The 25,213-nt window shown below is 39.2% G+C and overlaps 1 protein-coding gene across 5 annotated transcripts in view; it reads right to left on the reverse strand.

Annotated features, from left to right (window-relative positions):
* Positions 1–25,213, reverse strand: part of ST18 (ST18 C2H2C-type zinc finger transcription factor) — a 257,754-nt gene that overhangs the window by 135,189 nt on the left and 97,352 nt on the right. For 3 of the 5 annotated variants that reach the window (XM_058699373.1, XM_058699375.1, XM_058699370.1), the window contains exon 1: positions 9,009–9,268. The exons of the other annotated variants lie outside the window; for them this stretch is intronic. The gene's annotated coding sequence lies outside the window, so the exon portion shown is untranslated. Of the gene's footprint in view, positions 1–9,008; positions 9,269–25,213 lie in introns of those variants that run through there. 5 annotated transcript variants of the gene reach the window in all.

Below are 25,213 nucleotides of genomic sequence, written 5' to 3' on the forward strand. Positions count from 1 at the left end.
TACCAAATAGACCATAGAAACAAAACAGCAAACAGTAGATGCATCTTTCTAGCTGATGGCATTCTTTACAAATTCGGTTTTCAATAACACAGTTTTTCATTTTTTGTTTTCTGGTTCTCTTTAATCTACATGCCAGGAAAGAAAACACGGCTTATTCTATCTAAATAATTAACTATTTCATCTCTGCATAACATTATAAGTATCGATAACTAAGTTTTGTCTCATGCCAAGCATGAATTCACTCATACAGAAACTGGATACATACGTGATACCTTTGAAAAAAAAGATAAGGCAAGGTTTACTGGCCTCTAGCCATGTTTCTCCTTCATGGGGAAAAACCCAAAATTTAGGAAATGAAATTAAACTTTTAAATTTTGGAAAAAGTGGAAAAATGTATCACAGAAAACTGTATACTCATTTTTTAATGAAATTATACTGTAAATGTTTTTCATGGAATTACCAAGTGTAACTCTTCAATAGTGTATCAATTAACATGCAGTTCACTCTGACAGACCAACAACTATAATATGTGGGAGTTTTTGGAGAACATGGATTCTGTGCAGTTAGCTCTGGCCCCTTCATATTTACACTATATAAATCAAATAAATTAAAATGTTCTGATCTACAAAGCTATTATATGTTGTAGATAACCCTATTCAATAGTATAAATAAGTTACTAATAAGACTTTGAAGGCATTGACAGTTTTGTGGGTCAACCCAATTTACTTGTGGATATACAGGATTTATGAGCTCTTAGCTCCAAAATTCTCTCAAAGTTGCACCTTATATGTTGCAGGTCGAATCCTATGAGAACAGATATTCCTACAATCACAGTCTGGAGAATTAAACCGAAAAAGTAATAATTCTTGCCCAGAAGCTTATATGTTTGACGCAAAACCTGAGAGCACAACATTCAAATACTTACAAAGAAATTAAAAAAAAAGAGTTCATTGAGATGGAATTTTAAGACATTTGACAATAAACTATCTTCAACTTTCTTTATGCAGGTGCTAAAATATTTTTCAATCATGATGTCTTTGGAAAGGGAGTTTTTTTTAACCAAATCCAAAGGATCAACTAAAAGAAACCACCTAAGCCAAAACCTTATGAAATAAATCCTAAAGGGGCAAATAATAAAGATACTAATTTTAAAAATAAAAAAGAAATGAGGGGTAAACCTAATAATCTTATTACCTGAAGACCTTTGCTATAATTAACTACTTAAATTATAGATATTCCATTTGAAATTAGATAAAATTAAGTATTTCCGCTTACAGAAAGTTAAAGTTGAAATGTCATGAAATTCTAATGTATACTTTTGATTGCCATTAATAAAAGTATGCACAAGAAGCCAATTTAATCATATATACTTAATGTTACACTTAGTATGTTTAACTTGTTACCTTAGACTGGTATGGGCACTCAACCATGTAAAATGGAATTTTCACAATCCTTCAAGGAATCTCACAACATTTAAGGCTCTGGAAGGGAAAACATGAGAGAGTTCTGTACTGATGGAAGAGGACGTATAGCGAGTATATAACATGATACTGGGATGTCCAAACACACACTTTTTGAACACCTACCATATACCAAGGACTTTAGATACATTATCCTTTTTAATTTTCACATGAGTTATAAGGCAAGATTTATCTACCCTGGCCCCCCATCTAACAGACCAGGAAACCAAGGCCCAGAAAAGTTAAATAACTTATTCACGGCCACAGACTTAGTAAATGGTGGAACCAGGTCTCAAACACATGAACTTGAGAAGGGGATGTCGTATATTCTCTTGTTGCTTGTGTCGCTCATGTGGCACCTATAGTGACTTCTTCTCTAGGAAACGCTTTATAGTTCTTCCTAGATCGTAGACCCTTAGGTGTGAGAATGAGGTTCCGATATCACCCACAGCACCCAGTACAATCCTTTGAACCACGTAGTTTTAGTAATACTTATTTGTCAAATAAGCGGATCTAAATAAAAGTTCCTTCTGTCAACAGAAATTAAGGTCCTTAAATTTCTTTAAAGAAAAAAAGTTATAAAGCAGATAAATCCACTTTCTTGGTGTATTTCCATAGCTGAAATTTTCTAAACTCTCTCAAATTCAAGAATAATACTTAGAGAAACAAGTTCAAATCAGCCAAAGTAATGATCTGTGCCCTCTCATCTTAATTACAACACAGCCCTATTTTGTGTTGAGGGATAGCAACTACCTTTCTGTGAAAAAGTTCCACTCGGTTCTGTCCACAGTGAGGCAACTGCACGGACTTCAGTCAAGTTTTCCCACCCTTTGTTGTACTGGTGAAGACAGGGGAAAAATATTTCTAGCCAGCCAGAAGGACTGTGTGTTTTTGGAACAATTCACTCCTGTATTAATATGATGAACATTAGCAGGTACAGAAAAATATCTTATAATATCTGAGACCCAAATCCAAAATCTTCACAACAGAAAAAAACATCCCCGGTATATCTAGAATGCCTGGAAGAGGAAATTAGCTGCATAACTCTACTTGAAACTAAAATTGGTAGGTTGCAATTGTAGCCATTGCCAGATAGCTTGCTTTTCCCATGATTTCTCCCACATTGATGAGATTACTTGTGAGAAAGATCTTAATTTAGCAAAATTGTAGTGGATCTTCCCCACATATATTTTACTTGGCATTACTAAGACACTGTCATACCTGTTCACAAAATTTATTTCCTTCCCAATTCTGGTTACTATAAAAATAATAGAGTTTGTAATGCATAATATAGGTTATATACTATATACACGGTCTTAAATGAATTATATAAATAGAGCGAATGTTGGGAACACATTTAGAAGAAGAAAAGTACTTTCAGACCAAAAAAAAAAAAAAAAGAGAGAAAAAAAAAGGAAGAAGTATGTGACCTCTGGTCACCCAGACCACATTATAAACCTCTATCGTGAATCTCTCGTGAATATTAGTAATAAGTGATTTATTCTGTATCATAAAATCTCTATATTCTTATGTAAATAAAAATGTTTCAGGGCAAGTCATGCCAGTTAGCAAACTGATTTCTGCATAATATGGAGAGTTTTAATTTATGAACAAATGATTAGGACATGCCATTCTAATACTAAATGACAGTGGTTTTAAAAATTCAATCCTGACACTGATACTATGAATCCATCCATTTTAAAAACACCACCCTTATGTTAACAATACTTTTTAAAATGTTTTCTGTGAGATTGTCAGAGTTTATTAAGCCACTGACAATCCGCTAAGCTGGCAGTTCTTAGAATAAAATATTTCATTTACCTGGATGTCTTGTAACAATATCATCCTCTCTTGAACTAAACGTCCTCTGAGTACACAAGTCTAAGGCAGACAGACATTTCAGCAAGGCAAATAAGACTTTCTGGCAACTTCCTGTTGCCATATTTCTCTAAAGGATCCTGCAATGTTATACTTCAACACTGCAAATGCATTTTTCCAAGGGACACAGTAAGTCAATGCTGCTCAGTGTCAGAGAGCTTTGATTTTTTTCCCAAGTACAGCAAGCAAATAACCACTAATCCTATTCAATATTACAGATTCGCAGCAATGATTTTATTTGCAGATCCAAGAGAAATGGAACACAGGAAGAACAGAGACGCCTTTATTTTCTTGTTTTGTTGCGTTTGATGGATTGATTTTTAAGATACTGATCAAGGAAATGGTTATCCCACAAATGAAATTAAATATACCTTAGCAGATGGGACGATTTTACGTTGACAAGAATGAACCTCACTGCACGCATTCCTGCTCAAGGTTTCCATTATCTTTTAAAAGCAGTAGGACTAACTAAAATCAAAGTTGCCTGATGCCTCTGAAAGTTTTTCAAACCTGCACACACACCTGAATGGTCATCACTTGTGAAAGTGCCGTCTCTCCCACAAACAGCCTACCTTCCCAAATTCAAGTTCACTTGCATTTTGGGGTACACTTTACTTCTGAAATTCAAAAACTTTTATGAAACGGCAAAACAAAACAACAATAACAACAACGCAAGAGCATTGATCACTGAAGCAACATTTCCAGAAGTGATAGCAAAATCCCTTCATTCTGACCTACTTGTCGAGAACCGGACTTTCAGCCCCACGGTTAGGCTCAGATTTGTTTTACTTTCTCCCTAGGGCTTAATTGCCAGACTGACTTACCCGTGCCTCCTAGCCTTTGTTCTGCCTCTCACGCTGACATCAGGGAAGCAGTGATGTAGAATAAAGCAGGGGTGGGCTAGGTTAGTCCAGTGTTTGTGTCGTTGTGTGGTGTGCAGGGACACTCTGTGATACTCTAGTGAGCTGCTAAGCTTTTTTTGTAGGCTTTGTGTCATTTACTTAACGACCAATCTCATTAGCTGCCAGGGTACAATGGGCTGATGCATTTTCTATGTACATACTCTACACAGTGACCCTCAAGGTTGCCGAAGGTCTATTTAATCAGTCAAATGCTGAATATATTTGCAGTAAATCACTAAAAAAAAAAGAAAAAAAATATATGGGACTACCGAGGTATCTTACAGGCTTACTATTTACGGGTGGTTATTTGCAGGTAATAAAATGCATGCATATTTAGCCAAAACAAGGGTGGAGCAGGCAAAGATTAATTATCTAGCTTGCACTGGTGACCTTAATTTTAGGAAACTTTCAGAATCAAAGATATTTTCTGTTTGCAAGGAACCCCGATTTAGAATGCAATTTCTGCCTTGGGATAATCATATTAGCAAAACAAAAAAGAATTGCTCTCCTTAGCAGCTTCTCCTCACTCCAAAGTCACCCCCACCTCCGTCCCACCCCCTGCCCCAGCAGCCTCAGAACTGGCAAAGTTGCATTTATGCCCTCTTTCAGTTACAAGGTAAAAACCCTTTTAACTCCTATGAAAAATGAAATACTGAGAGCACTATGAATGAGGACAGCTGTCCATAAGTATCAGGGAGAGTTCTATTGTCCAGCTTGTCCCTGGATAAAATGAATACTTTACAGCAGAGGCTGTTCAGCTTGGCTAAAGAGTATGGGGAGAAGGGGAGGAGGTCACTGGAGATTTCGCACACTAATTTAATCTGGGAAAAGGACAGCCTCTGCATCTCCCTTGAACAGACTGGCAGCAATCTGGGCCCCCACAGAACTATCTCCTTTTGCCTGTGCTCTATTTATTCCTTATCTCTGTTTACCAACCGCTAGGTCCCTTTCATTCACACCACGAGGCCGTTTTCCTACTATCAGTCAGCAGCTGACACTGTGGAAGAGCCTCAAAGGCAAAAAAAAAAAAGAAAAAAAAAAAGAAAAAAAAAAAGATCAAAACTAAACCAAAGCTGTATAAACAATGCAACAGTACAAGTAAATGCATAAACCCTGATTCTTAACCCAACCCACAGGGTGCAGACAGAATCTTTATAGTAAATCCAACAAACCCACCACAGTGAGCTACAGAGAAAGAAAAGTCAAAAACCATTCATGAAATCACCATCCAAAAAGAAGTGCTAAAATGTATGCAGGCTGCTGCAGCCGCCTACCTTCCAAGGATGTTCTTATCTCTATCATGGATCAATTAACTGGCAACCAGGAAACATTTACCTTGCCTGAGAGACAAGCTATACATTTCTAAGGGAAACCTCACTCTCATTAAAATGCTGGCAGACAAAAAAAAAAAAAAATCCACCAATACAATCATAAGTTAAAGAGGATTCAACATTAACTTTTCCCACGCCTCATCACATTGACTTCATTGAAATGATTCAAGAAACTGGGTATTAAACCTCCATTACTTTTACACAAAGATACTAAAAAGTCCTGGGCAATGTAGCCAACGAGATCTTTTTTCCATGTCAAAGTGCCTAACAGCAGAGGAGTTGAGAAAAGCCTACTTCATGTACAACTTGGTATCTTTTGAAGTCCTCTGCAGGATGTGAGTGAAAACAGAGACCGAGGCAAATAATTTGAAGTGTAGAAAGATAAGAAAACAAAACAAGTGTTATTTTGAACCTTGCAACTTTTGAGTAACTATGAATTTTGAAGCTAAAATATGCTTCACTTATATTCATCTTGAGTACCCAAGAATTGTGATTATTTCAACAAATTGGAGAATGCCACCTAACATAAGTAGTTCATTGAAGTGATTCAGAATGTATATGACTCAGGGTATGTATGTGCATATATTTTAAACAGAGATACACATACTGCTACCCATATATACAGTGCACAAAATCAGAAATGCATAATTTCTATTGCCTACAACCCCCTACATTAAAAACTGTGACTGACTTTAAATTTCCCTGAGTTTTTTTCTATCACTGAAATGATTGGAAATGATTGGTTATTGTCATAAAAATCAACACCGTATTGACTCAATCACTAAGACTTTTACCAAAAAAGGGAAGACAAAATGTAGCTCATTATCTAGGATGATCAATTGGACCAGCTTTCAGTTTGTGTTTTCACCTATATGCATTATGAGCAATGAAGTCTTTACTACTTGGATCCTTTTTTCCAAATGAATTAATGAATTAAATTTATCCTTTCGCCAGCTGCTAGGCAGCAGATGGAACCATTTCTGAAGCCTTGTTGAATTCAATCCATAAAACTCATTTCCTAGGATTAGCAGTCCAAAGTTTCTTTTAATGTTTATATACCGCTTGGGATTTTGAATTTCATGATGTTAAACTTTCAATTTAACTATTCTTTTTGCATTTCATATCAAACAATTATGATCTTTTAGATTTCTATAGCAGACATGGCAGGTCACATAAGGACAAGAATTAATTTCAAGAGCAATAAAGTCATGCAAGTTACATTTTTTGATGTTTGCTCACATTGCCCTACTACCATGGAAACTATTTGTGCTGAGCTCTCATATTAATGTCAACCTAAAGAATTATATATTTAATAGATTGTGATTTTTGTTTGTTTACTCATAAACACTTTAAAGCTGTAGACAGGAACATTGATTAACATTATGGAAGTTTAAAGTTTTGCAATTTAGTGATGAGTGCCATAGTTACATTTTCTGCAACTAACTACTGTGTATACCAGGTTAATTTATCCAATAAGAATTTAATTCCAACCTTTAAAAAGGGTAATCAAGCCAATTCCACAGAGTATGTAGATATGCAATTTATAGAACTGTTTACTTTTTAAAGAGCATGCTACCATGGACAGCTCCAAACATTTCTCTTCCTTTTCTAGTTCTTTACACTTAGAAATGTCTAACTCAAAAAGAACCAGGAAACTTTAAATCTTACTGATGGCTGTTAGAGCAGAATAGTAACAACCACTTTTCAAAAAAAAAAAAAAAAAAGAGGATTCCTTTAAACATAACTAAATTAGAATCTCATAAAAGTTCCAATGTGTTCTGTAGAAACGTTTTAAATACAACCACCTTATGCTCTCCAAGGTACAGTATATCCAGATTTAAAATATAAAAGCTTTTAAGCTTAAAACGATGCTGCTTCTATAACATGAATACAACTAAAAAAGAGTGAGTCACTCTTATGTGCAACAGTGATTTCCGCTAATTTGGCAAGAAATCTATATTAATCTAATATTGGAGTAAGCCAAGAAGGCCACATCATAATCACCACTGACTAATTGAATATTTAGAAGAAGGAGAAAAAAGATCACTGGTAATCTTAGGTTACATACATAAAAGTAAGATCATATGCAGATGAGAGCTGCAAGGAAAAAAAAAAAGAAGACAAAGTCTAGTTTCAGTTTTATTTTAGACTATGAATCTGATTATTCCCTGGAACTCATTTACTTTTCTTGTAACATAAAAATAGCATACACAACTGTATTCAAGATTTGTTCCCCATTTGTTTTTCTTTTTTGTTTCCTGGATGTCGTAGTGCTAGTTATGGCCTAAGATGAGATTTGATATAACTTTTTCTGACGATAAGCCTCTATCTTTTCAAAAATCAACACTGGAGAAGTTATTTTACATACTTTGCTATTAGCTGCTTTGTTCCTTGAAACTGAAAAAAAGCTCACTACACCCTTTTACGAGACTTCTATTATTTTCACGTGTATCAAAGCAAGCACGATTAATAAATGCCTTGTTAGGACGAAAGGAATATGAGGCAAAGTCCTGTTTATCAGGGTGTATTTTCTCTCTCCTTTTACTTCACTGAACTCATCCTTCTGTAAAATTTTGTTCAAGGCTAGTATTAAGTCTTTCTCATTTTTCAGCCTTTTCTAATATTACGTTTTAACTTTCTAAAGAGTCTTCTGACATCTGCATTTATCAAAAAATGAACCGTATCATTTTTTAAGGAGGCTGTTCTTATTCAATTCTCGAAACATTTAAAGGCAAGATTATAAATAAAATACTTATCAATTCAAATTTCTTCGGGACTTCCCATAAACTCTTTGCCTATGTGCAGCCACTACCAGAATTTTGACTTTTCACAACAAAACCATCCTTTTGATGTTGGTTATTCATTTATAGAAATAACTGATATTATTGTGTTGACAGCCCCCCCTCCCCCCCGCCAAAGATCTCCTCTATTCTAGTGAGATGTCAGATGTGGGATCTTGCTGGTAATTTTTCTGTTGCAAAGAAAAAAGTGTAGCAAGTATGACTTCATATCAAATATTCTCTGTTGCAAATTTGCACATTTCAAAAATGTATATGAACAAAAGTGTTACTGATGCAGTATAAATGCAATTGCACCATGGCATTTTATTCTGAAATCCTTCTCAAAGCAGATACAATAACGTTTTTTACCAAAAAAAAAAAAAAAAAAAGGAAAGAAAGAAAAGAAAAAGGAGAGAGAGAGAAACAGCATTTAAAATAATGACCAAGTATATATACATCACAGCAGAAACCAGAGAAGTTCAAAAACAAACATCAGAAAAACCATCAACCACTTCTAAACTTCAGCCTTTAGTAGTGTCTTTTCTTCCCCCAGAAACAAAACTAAACGTTACAACTTAAGACATGAAAACTTACTAAAATTCCGAGTGCCTTAAACGTCAGCGTAAACAGTACGCGGCTCCAAAGTTTTAAACTTACTTTTTTGTTTGTTTCCAAAACTTATATTTCTCGCCTCCCTTGTGTGCTGAACGGAAACACTAAAGCTGTGTCTTTGAAAGGTAGTTCCCATGATATGACATCCAGTGCCTTTGACTGCTTAGAGATAAGCACCTCCGTTTGTGTCCCCTCTTTACGTCACACCTCCCTATTCAGACCTTCTCAATATGATTCACATTTGCACATCAACAGCCTCATGCGCATACACAGATTTTTTTTCGGCTCTGGGCCCAAAACTTTCACTTTAATTTCCATCACATGATTGCTGTGGCATATGTCCTTCCAAACCTCCCATATATCAGTCATCATGCAAATGAGACCGAATATCACTCCTCTGCAGCAGATGGCCAGGGATGATAACAATGGCTCAACAGAGGAGATTCAATGTCCCTGACTTTATCGCCACGGCAACAACAACCTAAAATATATGTAATGGAAGTGGTGCTTATTAATTTTGCAGGCTCGAGTGTTCTGATTTTGTGAGTGAATGGGCTGCGTTAAAAAGGGGGCTGTGTCCTCCTGCCTCTAGAAGACTATCTATAAAAGCCAGGGACCTGGAAATTATTTTCAGTGACTAAGAAGGCAACAGCCTAGCAATTATTTGAGTAATTAGGTATAATTCCTCCCTGTAGGCCTTGTACCCTCCTGTGCTTGCTTCACAGAAGCTCACGAATTAGACAGGCACAGATACTGAAAAGAAAAGTGCCTCAAGATACAGCGGGAGAGCTCGCAGGAGCCCCGTCACTTGGCCTCCACCAGGCTTGGTAAACACAAGCCCCAAGCTACAAGTAAATAGAGGCCCCACTTCACAAACACAGACCAATTAAAATGACAAAGGCAACCACACTTCTGGGTGGAGCTTAGCAAAGCTTTATTCTGCACCAGACTCCGTGTGAGTCGCACACAGAATGGTCTCTTAGTTCAGAGCCCCACAGCCCTGTGTCCAGGACTGGCTTCAGGACACTGGACGCTGCTGTCCTTCCCTCTGCGGGGTGCGCTGTCCTCTGTCCTCACCGGGGAGGTTTTTCACGCTGCTGCTTTAAGCCTTGACTCCGAGTGGCAATTTGATATGTTTCTCCCGCCCCCAATAGTGTTAAATAAATTAAATAATGGAAAAACAACCTATCCTTCAGAATTTCCAACGAGCCCTTTTACATTTTAAGGAATGACTACCAAACTCACAAAAACAGGTGGGGCTCTCATGAAACGTGTCAGGCTGAAACACTGAGTGAAGAGTCTTGTCTCCAAACATTTCCCCAGAACTATTTTTAAAACACCCTTGGCAATATTTTCCTCTGAACCAATAAAAAAAAAAAATGAAGATTTCACTTTTGTTTGTTTGTAGGGTTGAACCACACAGCCACATTTTTAAAGTTTGAGTCCACTCACTTTTCTTAAAAGCAGTTTTTAAGAAAAACCACCATGGCCATCTCCTAAGAGCTCACCAGACTCTGTCTATAATAGAAAAGGAAAAGAAAACACATGAATAAGAACTGACTGCCCTACCAGAGGAGAGCTATGAAAAGTCTTTAGAAAGAATTTAAACCTTCTCACATCCGTTCAACATGTAAGAAACCTCAGAGACACTGTGCTAGGCTCTCTGTACAGAAGAGGGAAAAGGGAGGTAAAAGATAGTCTTCTCTTCCAATAGGACCTAAATACATAGTTTGAGACCCTTGCCCCCCATCGTTCCCTTACCCGGTTTTGGTTTTATGAAAGGCACCCCCTCCCCACCTCCCACCTGTTCTGGCTGGCCCTGGTCTGCCTTCTGAGCACATGCCCTCCAAGGAATCGGAAGCACATGCCCAGAGACAGAATTCCTTCAGCCTCTTATGCTAATGGCCTCCAAGTCTGTATTAATTAAAATAGAGCAGTCGACTCCTTCCTTAAATTGGGTACAACATTAAATACTTTACAACCTGACCTTAAAAATAGTTCCATTTGGGGGCACCTGGGTGGCTCCAGTCGGTTAAGCGCCCGACTCTCAGTTTTGGCTTAGGTCACAATATCACGGTTTGTGAGTTCAAGCCCCACATGGGGCTCTGCACTGACAGTGCAGAGCCTGCTTGGGATTCTCTCTCTTGCCTTCCCTCTCTGCCCCTCCTCTGCTCACTGCTCTTCCTCACAAAATAAATAAATTACATTGGAAATATAAAAAAAGTAGATCTATTGGCCATGTGAGGGGGTGGGTACAGTTAGGCTCACTTTCCTTCCTAACATGAGGGCTATCAATCCATCAAGGTTTTTGCAATACATTTGGCATTGTAAATAGTATAATTGCCTAGTGCAAAATTTCACTGTGCTATTTAAAGGCAATACTACAGGGGCACCTGGTTGGCTCAGTCGGTTGAGCATCCGACTTCGGCTCAGGTCATGATCCCACGGTTTGTGAGTTCGGGCCCCACGTCGGGCTCTGTGCTGACAGCTGGGAGCCTGGAGCCTGCTTCAGAATCTGTGTCTCCCCCTCTCTCTCTGTCCCTCCCCCATGCGTGCTCAGTCTCTGTCTGCCTCTCAAAAATAAAGAAAACTAATAAAAAAAATTTTTTTTAAATAAAGGCAATACTACAGTGCAAGGACAAATTAGGAACAGCCAATGTCCAATATGAAAATCCCCATACAGGGAGTATACAGTCCCTTAAATGCCACTCTTTCAAATGAATCCCTTTACTGTGGTATCAGTTATACCATTAGTGAACCCTTACAAGATGGAAACGATGTTGCCCCAGGTACATCTGATGACAACATGTATTTCTAGCTGAGACATGAGCCACCTGATCAGTTTCAGAATTTTAATGGATATTATTAACACTGAAAGATATGTATCATCTAATATTGGAAAATTTTTAAATCACGGCTTTATTGAAATATAAACGGCACACCAAATTATTTACCAATTTAAAGCATCCAGTTTAAGGATTTTTAATATATTTATAGTTATGTGACCATTTATCACCCCAAAAAGAAATGCCTTAACTGTCGGCAGTCACTTACTCTCCATTCAATACTGGCCAATTCCCTCCTTCAAGTCCAGGCAACCACTAATCTACTTTCGGTCTCTACAAATCTGCGTTTTGGGGCATTTCACAATATTATCCGGTATCTTTCCCTTTGTAACTGGCTTCTTTCACTTAGAATAATACCATTAAGTTTCATCCCTGTAGTAGCGTGTATCCATACATTTCTCTTTATTACTGAATGATAGTGCATTGTTTGGACATACAACATTTGATTTATCCATTTGCCAGCTGAAGGACATCTACGAATAATGCTGCTAACACATACTTACCTGTTTTTGTGAAAGGATATGTTTTTCTTTCTCTTGGGTATACATCTGGAAGTGGAATTGCTGGGTCATTTGGTAACTCTATGTTTAACTGGACCTTCCAGGTTGTTTTCCAAAACAGCTGCACCATTTTACATTCCTATAGGCAGTGTATAGGGTTCTAATTTCTCCACATCTTCACCAACCCTTGTTATTGTCTTTTTTTTTTTTTTATTATGGCCCTCCTAAGGCATGTAAATTGGTATCTCTTGGATTTGATTTGCATTTCCCTATCGACTAATGACACTGAGCATGTATCCAGGTGCTTCTCGGTTATTTGTATATCTTTTTTGGAGAACTGTTTATTCAGCTCTTTTGTCCATTTTTAAATTGGGTTATTTGTCTTTTTTGTAATTGAGTTGCAGGAATTCTCGATATATGTATTGTAGATTCAAGTCCCTTATTGGATATATAATTTGCAAAACTTTCTCCCATTGTATGGGTTGTCTTTTCAGTTTCTTGATTTTGTCTTTTAAAACACAAAGGTTTTTAATTTTGATGAACTCCAATTTCTCTGTGTGATTCTTACTCTTTCTCCTTTGAGCCGTCTTGAAACCCTTGTTGAAAATCAATTTACCATACGTGGGAATGTATTTCTAGACTCTATATCTTATTCTGATGTTCTATACATCTATCTGTATTCCAGTGCCACACTACTTTGAGTACAGTAACTTTTGAAATTGGGAAGTGTGACTCCTCCAGCTTTGTTCTTTTTCAAGGTTGGACTATTATGAGTCCCTTGAATTTCCATATGAAATTTAAGATCAACTTGTCACTTTCTGCAAAGAAGCCAGCTGTGATTTTGAAAGGGAATGTGTTGAATTTGTAGTCCACTTTGCTTACTATTGCCATCTAAACAATATTCAAACTTCCAATCCAAGAACAGATCTTTCTATTTATTTAGGCCTTCTTTAATTTCTTTCAACAATGTGTTAGAGTCAAGGTTTTACATTTCTCTTGTTAAATCTCTTCTTAAGTATTTTATTCTCTTTGATGTTACTATATGTAAACTTGTTTTCTTTCACGTTTTGTTTATGGCTACGGTACAGAGATATATTTAATTTTTAAGTTTATTTTGTAACTTCAAACCTTACTGAACTTTTTTAGTTCTAATTATTTTTCCAGTGGATTCCTTAGCATTTTCTTTTCATATTTTTTTAAAAATATTTATTCATTTTTGAGAGACAGACAGACAGACAGAGAGCAAGTGGGGAGGGCAGAGAGAGAGGGAAACACAGAATCCAAAGCAGACTCCAGGCTCTGAGCTGTCAGCACAGAGCCCGACACGGGGCTCGAACTCACAAGCCATTAGATCATGACCTACACCGAAGTTGGGCACTTCACAGACTGAGCCCCCCCAGGTGCCCAGCATTTTCTGTATACAAGTCTATATACAACAGCATGTCACCTGCAAATGGATATGGTTTTCCTATTTCCTTTCAGTCCAGATGACTTTTATTTCATTTTCTTGCCTAATTGCTTTGGTTAGAGCATCCAGTATAGTATAGAAGTGGCACAAGCAGACATCATTTTTTGCTTCCTGATCGTAGAAGGAAAGAATTCAGTCTTTCACCACTAAGCATGATGTCAAGCTAATTTTGGAATTCTGAAAGTTCCATTTAAATGCATTTTAAACTCAAAAGCTAATTGCTGCCTGGCACAGTAAACTGTCCAGCATTGGTGTAATCCCTAGGGAGACCAAAAAGAAATCTTCTAGCTCTAAAATTTTACAAGTACTTGGCATGGGATTTCTCAAGGTGCTGGTCATACTTGCTCCCCGGCTCCCCCACTGAAAGTGACTTGGGAATGACTAGAGCGGTCTGACACAGGGAGTTCATCTTCCCTGATCCAGGCTGCCTTGGTGGTTCAGACTCTCTCCCAAGGAAGTCAGCAGTGGCTCCCCGGGGATAAGTGGCTAGGTCTTCTTTGATGTGCCTCAGGTTCTGGTAGTAAAGGTCAGGTTGACCAGAGTTCAGTGATGCTGCAAGGTCAAGCTACAGGTTCGACTTCTAGGTCTTCGGCTTTTCACACTAACATTTGTGAGCATGCTCTGTGAGGGTCAGGTGTAGATGGAACACCTAAATTCCACCCGCTGCCTGAGGTCAAACGAAGCAAGTTCAGCCATAAGAATATTGCCCATCTGGTTCGCATTTCCCATTTTTAATCTCGACATATGGACTCTGGGTATCTGCTATAATTGTTTGCAAAAGTAGATGTACTTATAGCCAATAAAATGTAGCAAAATGGAATCAGATATTAGGAAAATTACAGAATCAAATGATATTTTGATAATAAATGGATGGTGAGATATCCCCAACGCAGCTACATATTAGCTCAAATGATTCCTGTAACGGTGATGCCATTATCAACAGCAATGGCAGCTAACACGTGTCTTCGTGCTTATCTTATGGGAGGTGCTTTTCATGGATTAATCTGGAAGCCGAGGCACTAAACTCTCACCAAATTTCCCAGGTACCTACTGTAGTAGAGTTATTGAAGTAGGACTCGACCTCAGGTGCTCTGCCCCTAGGTTCACACTCTTCACCACTAGAACTGCCAATGTCACTCCTATCTGCACATCATATCAGATCAGTGGCAACCACTAAGGATCTGATGGGAACACTCTCTGGCGAATTCTTTCCCTTCCACCGTTTGGTGTTTTTGCAAGAAACTGATGCCAGAGAAAGAGGTTTGCCTCTAACCTTTGCATCTTAGTCTGTGTCTCCTACACCTTTACAAAGCTGTTACCTTCAGGAAGTGAAGATCTTTCATGTAAAATGGATGGAATCAATAAGAAATTTTAAAGATCTTCCTTTGTCAAGTGTTTATGTTTATGAGGAACCACATGAACACTAAATATAGTTTAGAATATAGTGAAGCATAAAATATTTGCTGAGAAGCATGGTATATATATATATACACATATATATATACACAACTATATATACATATATATACATACATATACATATATACACACAAGTATATATATATATATACATATATACAAGTATATATATATATACATATATATATACACTTATATACTTCTCTACTTATGTGTATATCTCTGACTATACCTATGCCAATACCTACACCTGTGTTTACACTTGCCTCTGTATCTCTTACATGTGTATGGATGTATTTGCAACATAGACTTAATGTCAGATAGATAACGTTTTACTTTGTCACCAAGCAGCTGAATTTCATATTGTCTATGCACTTGGTGGCCAGCTCACTTTCAGTCGGCCTTGTTTTCGTTCACCAAGTGATGTGTACCATCACTCAGCTGCATAAAGTCTTTGGTAAGTTCTCTTTATATACTTTATACATGTGGCAAAATGGCGGCTTTGGGTCATGGACTTTGGTACTCTGAAAAGAGCCGTCATGGTGATGTACTCATCCACTTCCTTCTCAGCACCCTTGCTTGTCCTGGGTCATGTTCCCATGGAAAGACCAGCAGTATAAGTACACGGGGCATTTATAAAGTCATTCCAGGTGTGTGCGTCCTTGATTTCTCATTCCTCTGCATACTCCCTCCTTCTACACACACACACACACACACACACACACACACACACACAGCAATTCTTCTAGTTAGATAAATTTGTCCTTAAACTAGTGTCTTAACTCATGCTGCTATTACAGAATATCACAGACTGGGTGGCTTAAGTAGCAGACATTTATTTCTCTCAGTTCTAGAGGCTGAGAAATCCAAGATCAAGGTGACTTAGTTCCTGGTAAGAACTCTCCTCCTGGCTTGCACATGGCTGTTTTCTCAGTGTCTTCACATGATGCAGAAAGAGATACATAGTCACTTTCTCTTCTTTTAAGGGCACTAATCGCAACTGGTGGCCCCACCTTCATGACGTCACCCAAATCTAATTACCTCCCAAGGGCCCCACCTCCAATACCATGACATTGGGGCTTAGGGCTTCAAGACATGGATTTGGGGGAGGGACACAAACATTCAGACCATGATAATCAGTTTATTTCCCTCTTCACAGAAGGGCAAGACAAGCCTATTAAATTCCACTTAGGAAAAAAACCACATTTTGCAGACGGATCATTTGACTTCCCAGTTTCCTTCTTACTGTGATTTGACAGAGTAGACCACAATGTCTCAAACAAAGGATTCTCTGTGGCTTCCACAATTAGTTCTGTAAATGTGTTTGAAGTAAGTGTCTTCATGACTGAACAGTTAGCATTTAAAACAACAAAAAGAAAAGACACAGCAAGAGCGAGAGGCTGGTTTCAGAATGGCCCAAGCAAAACAAACAAGGCTGTTGGCTAATACTCGGAATATCCCCCCGGATGGGAGGTGAGACCGACATGGCACTCTGAATGCCCAGCTGCTGCCCCTGACTTTTAAAGAGGTGAGAAAAAGAGAATACACATCTAAATCATTTGCAAAGCCCTTTAAAATGGTGAACGTGTTTCCAGAGATCACACAACGTTTTTCTTAGACTCTGCTGAACAGATGTCATGACCAGAGACTATTCTGGACACACACCCAGGAAATGAGGTACGGATGGTAAATGTGATATGAACTCGGGGCTGTCTCACTCAGTTTTCATGTCTGTTTGACAGCACAGGGGAAGGCTCTGAACAGCGCGAAAATGCCAAGTTTGTTCGATGAGCCTCCTTAGCCACTGCACTGGCATAAGGTCCAAGGCGCTTTTCATTCTCATTGTTCGTTCCGTTTTGGGTTAAGTCCCAAACATAAACCTTCTCAATCTTATCAGGAAGTGCAGATTTTAAAGTCCTCATCTTGCTGGGTCACCAACTAGTCACCTTGCTTCCAACTGGCTGTATACGACAGCCCCCCCACCCCAAAACCGGAATCCTGGGCTCTGACACGGCTTCTGGCATTCTCTCAACTGTCACAGTCCTTCACAAACTCCTTTCACTGTACTTTCCCAACCCTATTTCCAGTGCCTTGTTTCAAGCTCTCATCATCCACTATCGGAGCCCTGACATGTCTTCATACCCAATCTCTCTGACAGCCTCCTTCCAGGACGTTCTTTCTGTGCCTCCAGCACTTTTTTCCATCAAGTGTATCCAGTTATGGCCATCCTTATGGCTTCCCTTTTCTTCCTGGGACAACCAGACTGTGTGTCCCAACTTTGAGGTTGGGTATGGCTGTGTACCAAGGCAGATGGGCTTGTCACTTCCAGTCCAGCCTATAAACTCCCCGACGCTGCGTCTCCAAGCTCTTCTTACACCAAGCGCACAGAGATGACCTCAAAAGCCATGTGATGAAGACAGTAGGACCCCAGTCAGAGTCTTGACTGGCTGCACAGACCAAACGCCAACTTCCGGTATGAAGCAAGAACTTTGAAGACTATTGTTCTGATTTTAAAAAATCAAACTTTTTAATGTTTGTGTCAATGTACATTTTTGAGTGGATTCCTTATACAGCTACTGTTAGTCTAATAAATGCATCCCCTGCTTACAAGTTTCTTGTATCTGTAGAATTAAGTCCAAATTTCTTAGTACCACTCGGACCTCCTTAATTTTACCTCAGTGGGCCTCATCAGCTACCTTACCTTCACTCTTTACACACAGACTGTGTGGTTAGCTTCTCACCATTTACGGAAGGGGTCCTGCTCATTCCTGCCTGGGAGCACATTGATTAAATCTCTAGACTTCATTTAGAAGAGACCATGGCTTTCATATTACAATCCATAAATATATATCAAATGGACATGTTGGATGTACACCTTCAAGTTATGTAATGTTATATATCAAAGATACTTTCATAATGAAACAGGAGAGGCATTAAATGTTACTCTGTCTCCCAGAATACTTTTCTCCAAAGATGCTAAAACTTTCCTTACTCCTGTACTCAGGCTATTATACTGGTTGTGGTTTTTCTCCAAAAACCCGAATATAGAGAGCCAAGCTGTTGAGGCCTCAGTGCTTCTGTGAAAGGCTTCTTCTGCCTCTTTGGAGCATCACAACGAATGGTGTACATTTCTGGTAAATGCTGGTGTCCGTTTCCCACCCACATCCAGACTGAGGAACTGATAGGCAATTCGCATACTGCGGTGTGAGTAGATCGGATTATTCTGCCACACACGGACAGAAAGTGTGGTTTGCTACTCTTCTCCACTGAAATATCTCCCGGATAGATACATGGATAGCTCAAAAATACTTTGAGATTTTCAGAGAAAAAAAAGCTACATAATCCCTAAAAGTTAAGATAGGTTCACAGACCATTGCCTTTGGAAGATCTTGTAGTCTTCTAAGGCTAGTACTTAGAGTTGTGCCAGCTAACACCCTTGAAGAGAATGCACTCAGGTGACAGGGTTGAGGGAATCCATTCTATCTTTGCAGAACTCTGTATGCAAAATGTTGTTCCTTGCATTTAATTATTATTGTGAGGAAATTTGTTGTTACTACATTGCTGTGTATATTTAATCCTTCTAATTTTTCTTAACGTTTATTTATTTTTGAGGCAGAGAGAGACAGAGCATGAGCAGGGGAGGGGCAGAGAGAGAGGGAGACACAGAATCCGAAGCAGGCCCCAGGCTCCGAGCTGTCAGCACAGAGCCCGACATGGGGCTCGAACTCACGGACCGCGAGATCATGACTTGAGCCGAAGTCGGACGCCCAACCGACTGAGCCACCCAGGCGCCCCAACTCTTCTAATTTCTTATAATACCATACAGATTTTTAAAGTGAAGACTATTTTACACTCTCTAAATAGTAACATTTGCCAGCTGAATTTATGCCCCAGTGTGCTGGGGGTAGGGATATCCTATTTCTTAAACATTAAGAAATAAGATGTTAGGAAAAGTGATAGCCAAATGGAATTTATAAATAATAAGTCTCCAAAAGGCCTTACAAATTAAGAAAGAAATATTCATTAACGTAATTGTTCCAAACAGGTCAATAATGTTAAAAGTTCAAAATTTCAAAACCACTGATCCAAAATGAACAAATGAAATGATACTTGTTGGACTTCCAATGGAAAATCATTTTTTAATTAAAAAGGTTTTTTTATAAGACTTTCTTTTTTAGAGAGGCTTTAAGTTCACAGAAAACCTGAAAAGAAGGTACAAAGATTTCCCATATCTCCCCAGCCCCCAGAGACATAGAGTCTCCTTCATTACCAAGACCCCCCAACCAGAGTGGTATATTTGTGGCAACAGACAAGCTGATGCTAACACATCATTATCACACAAAGTCCACACTTTACATTAGGGTTCGTTCTTGATGGTATACAGTCTATGGGTTTGGGCAAATGTATCCACCATCATAATATCATATAGAGTAGTGTCACTGCCCTAAAAATCCTCTGTGTTCTGCCTGTTCATCCCTCCCTCCCCACCAACCCCTGACAACCACTAATCTTTTCACTACCTCCACAGTTTTACCTTTTCCTGAATGTTATATAGTTGGAATCATACAGTATATAGACTTCTTCAGATTGGCTTCTTTCACTTAATAATACGAATGTAGGTTTTTTCCACATCATTTCATGATTTGAGAGCTAATTTTTTTTTTATCACTGACTAATATTCCATTGTCTAGATATACCATTCACCTTCCAAAAGACCTCTTGGTTGCTTTCAAGTTTTTGGCAATGAACTGCCACAAACACCCATGTGCAGATTTTTGTGAGACGTAGTTGTTTTTAGCCCCTCTGGGTAGGCACCGAGGAATACAACTATAGAGGGTATGGTAAAAGTATGTTTAGATTTGTAAAAAACTGTCTTTCAAAGTGGTATGGGTTTGAAAATGAGCGCCTGTTGGGATGAGCACTGGGTGTTGCATGGAAACCAATTTGACAATAAGTTATATATTTTAAATAAAAGAGAAAAAGAGAAAAAAAAAGAAGTGGAAGTTTATTATAGCAAAACCCAGACCACCGAGGGCACCTGAATCTAAAGAGGCTCAAAGAGTTAAGACGCAGATTGGAGGACACATACTGACTCAAGGGAAATGTGAGAAGCTGGCTTTTGAACACCAGCAATGTGTGCGAATTCTCTCCTGCAATCATCTGTTTTCCAGAAAATGCTTCCTCCACCCTGTCCTGAATATGCCTCTCTAATCTCCTGGGATTAGTCGCAGCATCGCAAAGGCACAGAGTTTGCTAAAGAGATCGTAGAAAAAGAAATAAATGTTAACATAATGAAAATCTTAATAATTTTTTAAATTGTCCAGACAAGGAGCAGTTACTGTGAAATAAAGAGCAAACTTTTCTGCACGAGCTCTCTACCCAACTCATTTTAACTGCACATAGACAATTTCACTTTATATTACTTATTGTTCTAGCAGGGAATACACACTGAATTAAAAAAAAACACCTTTGGGGTCAAAATTTGAGTATGTACATCATCTAAATATCATCTACATGATTTATCTCATTATAAATATATGACATTGTAATGTGTAAATACGAAAAGAATACTTGGTGTTAAACTCAAAAGAGCTCATTTTTTATTTTTTATTTATTTATTTTTCAACGTTTTTTATTTATTTTTGGGACAGAGAGAGACAGAGCATGAACGGGGGAGGGGCAGAGACAGAGGGAGACACAGAATCGGAAACAGGCTCCAGGCTCCGAGCCATCAGCCCAGAGCCCGACGCGGGGCTCAAACTCACGGACCGCGAGATCGTGACCCGGCTGAAGTCGGACGCTTAACCGACTGCGCCACCCAGGCGCCCCAAGAGCTCATTTTTTAAACAACCAAAAATAAAAATAAAACAGTCGAGACAGTAAAAATAATTCAGTGTTTTGTCTTGAGAAGAAGAAAATGTCTACAATTAGGTATTCACTAAGAAAAGAAAGATTGCTTATACATCTTACAAATATTTTCATCAAGTGTCATAGAATATGAACTGTCTATACTTAGTCACCAAATAATTAAATTGACTGTAAAAGTCAATTCTATAAGTATCTGGTTTCTTAAGGTTATATTAAGATATAGGTTTTAAGCTTTACAGGTGCGTATGTTTGACAAGTATTTATCAGTATTTGTGTCAGTATCAGTATTGACAGTATTTGCTCTGTTCCTGGAACCACTCTATGTTCCGGAAATGCTACAAAGAATGGGACAAAGTTCCTGTCACAAAGAGCCTGAATTCCAGAATAAGCAGAAAAACAGGAAAGTCTTACCATGGAGCAGAAGGAATGGGGTCGAAGGGCAGAATAGGAAGTAAGGTCAGATGATTTGGGGCTTAAGCTGTGGCAAGGTGCTTAGACTTACTTTAAGTGCAAGGGGAAGTTACTAGAAGGCTCCAGCTAGAGGAGACACACAGACTGACTTACATACACATCTAGAAGATCACTCTAGACACTACATGGGAACAAACTGAGGGAAGACAGAGGACAAGCAAACGACCAATTAAATGCTGTTAAAATAATCCAGGAAGCTATAAGGTAGCTTATGTTCTAGAACGGGAGCAGAGATAGAGAAATATGGTCAGATTCAGGAAATATTTTAGAGATAGAATCCAAGGATAATTTGCTGAAATGAGATAAGAATTACTTCCTATTTTGGACTCACGCAACTGCATAAAAGGGAGTTCATTTATGACAGCGAAACTGTAAGGAATAAGTTTTGATAGGTATGGGAAAATAAAGGTTGTCTTTAAAATTAATTATTAAAATTAAGATACTCTCCCAAACTTAAGATACCTATTGATACTACTTTGGATTTCAGCAGAAATTCCAATTTAGAAGATATAAACCTGGATATCATAGCCATGAAGATCGTGTTTAGAGCCAAAAGGACTAGCTAAGATTCCCTAGGGAAAGTGTCACTGTAGGGAAAGGTAGAGACCCAACAACCACACTATGAGACAAAATAATACTTAGGGAAGAGCACAGGGAGAAACCAGTAGGAGAGACTGAGCAGGTGATATCACAGATATCAAGAGAAAAGAGTTGCTTAAGAAGGATGCCTCAGGGGCGCCTGGGTGGCGCAGTCGGTTAGGCGTCCGACTTCAGCCAGGTCACGATCTCGCGGTCCGTGAGTTCGAGCCCCACGTCAGGCTCTGGGCTGATGGCTCGGAGCCTGGAGCCTGTTTCCGATTCTGTGTCTCCCTCTCTCTCTGCCCCTCCCCCGTTCATGCTCTGTCTCTCTCTGTCCCAAAAAATAAATAAAAAACGTTGAAAAAAAAAATTTTTAAAAAAAAAAAAAAAAAGAAGGATGCCTCAAATACATCAAATACTGGCAAGTGGTCAGATGAGTTGAAGACGAGAGTAACCACTGAATTGGCAATTTGAGGTCAATAGAGACCATGCAAGAGCAGTTTTAGGAACATGGATAACATGGAGTGAACTGAGGAGAAATGAGATGCACAGAAGTGGCGACAGGACAATAGATGGTTCTATCAAGATGTGTTACTGTGACCATGTACAGGAGCCCAGTGATGAGAATATAAGTGTAGTTGGAGATGAGGTCAAGGAAAATTTGTTTAAAAACGATGTATCATTTTGTTCTTATGGAATGACACAGCAGAGAGGACAAGCTGATGATGAAATGGAAAAGGGCATTGTAACTAGAACGAACCCTTAAGGAAGTGGAAGATGTGAAATCCATTGCACGGTGAAGGAAATGTACATATTCAGAGCAGCAAAGGAAGCTTCTACTTTCCACTGTTATTTAGAAAAGTAAGGGGGTGCCGTGGCTTGAGAACAGCCAGGACATAGACCAGTCCTATTTCTGTGTTTCTGCTTTGGTGCAGCTGCAGAGTTGAGGTGGGGCTGGTTATAAGAAGGACTGAGTTTTAAACAGGTGAGTATGATAGGGTGAAGGTGGGCGTGAGGGCTGGGGTGGTCTCAGTGGCGTGTAATGATGCATCATGGCATCCATGCTCATGAAAGAAGGAAAAGTAATCAGGCAGGAATGGATGCCTAAAATGTAGACTTCTGAGACATTGCAGCTACTGGTGATGACACAGTCATGGGCACAATGTGAGCATGAACCATGAGGGGGATAGAAGAAAAGATCAGTGGGGTGGGGAGGCCAAGGAACGAGAGACCAGTGTGTGAGATGGGCTGCCATATTGCCAACAGTATTAGGAGGCCGGAGGGGAAGACAGTGATCTGGGGCTGCAATCTTCAGTGATTATGTGGGGACAATAACAAGGAGCAGTAAGAGTGGTTAAGAGAACATGAAACCACCTAATGGGAAAATCTATCTCTATTCTTAAATAATCAAAACACAGGGAAGAATCATCACTATGCAGCCTGTATTTAAGACGAGCGTTATGCATTCTCTTGGCCGCATATAAATTTTAAGCAGGGTATTCACGTGAACACGTTTCACCTGGGAGTCCAGAGGTAACGCACGGCTGTCAGGCTCAGTGGCAAAGAGCAGGAACATTCTCTGGCTCCCGGGCCCTAAGCTTATCTTGGATGCATCCTCTCTGGGCTTCCCTCAACTGCTGTTTCATTCCTGCCTTTCATCTCGGTGTCTAATTCATCTGGGCATAGACATCTGAGATCAGAGTGAGATTAAAAGGAAACATCCCATGAAAATAAGTGTAATGATCATAGCTCACCCCGAAATGTAAATGTGCTAATTTATTGTCATTTCTTCCCGTTCACCAGCAAGCTCCTTTTGGGCAGAGAAGAGTGCACGAAGGATCCCTCACTACCTACCTGCTGATGATGACAACATTCAAATACTGAGAAATTTCAGAGAGCATTTTGGTCCAGTGTGAATGTGTCTGTACGCATAAAAACGAATCCCTCTCCTTCTTCATTTTCAAAAACTGAGTGCTAATGCAGACAGCAGCCACAAGCGGCCTTCCCAAGTCTCCTGGTATCCAACTTGCTACCGTGTTTCACTTACGGTAGTAACTGTTGACTAAGTTATAAGCTACGTCCTTCCTCGACAGGTCTCAAAATCTGGAGCAGACTAAGGACACGCCTGAGGGGGAAGACCTTGCCCAACATTCAGCCGGCCCGGCCTCCGGGTCACTGATGATGCTGCAGCACAGAAGACCATTTATTTATTTATTTACTTATTTATGAATGTATTGTTCATTCCAGAAAGAACTTAAAGCAACTTATAAGAATTCATAAAATGCAGGGTGCCTGGGTGGCTCAGTCAGTTGAGCATCAGACTCTGTATTTTGACTCAGGTCGTGCATCATCTCAGAGTTGTGAGATTGAGCCCCGCCTCGGGCTCTGTGCTGAGTGTGGAGCCTGCTTTAGATTCTCTCTCTCTGCCTTTCTCTCCCTCACGTATGCACACTCTCACTCTCAAAGTAATCATAATCATAATAAATATTAATAAGAATTCATAAAATGCAAGGATGTACAGTAAATCTAAAGAAGGAGTAAAGGAAAGAAAAATCTAGCTGGGGGATATAAAATTAAGCAGGGATATGGCTGAAGAATGCAGGCAGAAAACCCTGTTCCCTTGCTGTGGGTATTTCAGCAACATTGCTATGAGCTTCTTCACAGCAGTGTGTAGGGACAGCAGTCACACAGCTCATAGTACCTGTGACATCACAACAGACCCATTGCTCGGGAGAAGTGCAGCTGCTCCTGGAGCTGAAGTCGGCTGGACTTTTGCGTCATAAGAAGACCCCACATAACACGACGGGCAGTGTACTCAGCCATACCCTCACAGGACACAGGGCTTTTCATACTGCCTCTCCGTATAGGCTGATCACATCAAGCTATAGCACACGGAGTCCAAACCGGATAGAGTTTTGCTGTTGTGACTCAATCTACGAATAAATTTTAGCATTTCTAGAATGCCCGTCAAGTACTCATCACCAAATGTCATTTCTATGGGAGAAGATTTAGACCAGTGCCAGGTGGTGATGGCTTCAATGATGCTTCCTCATGAGTGAAACTCTCTAATGCTGTCAGTTAAATACACGCCCACACTCT

This window comes from Neofelis nebulosa, chromosome 14 (genome assembly GCF_028018385.1).
Source record: "Neofelis nebulosa isolate mNeoNeb1 chromosome 14, mNeoNeb1.pri, whole genome shotgun sequence".
Taxonomy (NCBI): domain Eukaryota; kingdom Metazoa; phylum Chordata; class Mammalia; order Carnivora; family Felidae; genus Neofelis; species Neofelis nebulosa.